Here is a 271-nt window from a genome sequence, read left to right on the forward strand (position 1 = left end):
CAACCACACTGGCGCCCATCTTGAAGTAAATATTTAGGGTAGGGTTACCATATTTCAGCACGGAAAAAAGAGGACGGGAGGAGCCCCGCCCCCGTCCTGCCCTAGCCCCACCCCCGTCCTGCCCTAGCCCCGCCCCTTCCACTCCCCGCCCCCCTCAGAACCCCAACCCTCCCCCTGCTCCTTGTCCCCTGACTGCCCCCTCCTGGGACCCCTGCCCCTAACTGCCCCCCAGGACTCCACCCCCTACCTAAGCCTCCCTGCCTCTTGTCCC

The sequence above is a fragment of the Terrapene carolina genome, unplaced genomic scaffold, assembly GCF_002925995.2.
Source record: "Terrapene carolina triunguis isolate 2854851 unplaced genomic scaffold, T_m_triunguis-2.0 Scaffold22, whole genome shotgun sequence".
In the NCBI taxonomy this organism is placed as follows: Eukaryota; Metazoa; Chordata; order Testudines; family Emydidae; genus Terrapene; species Terrapene triunguis.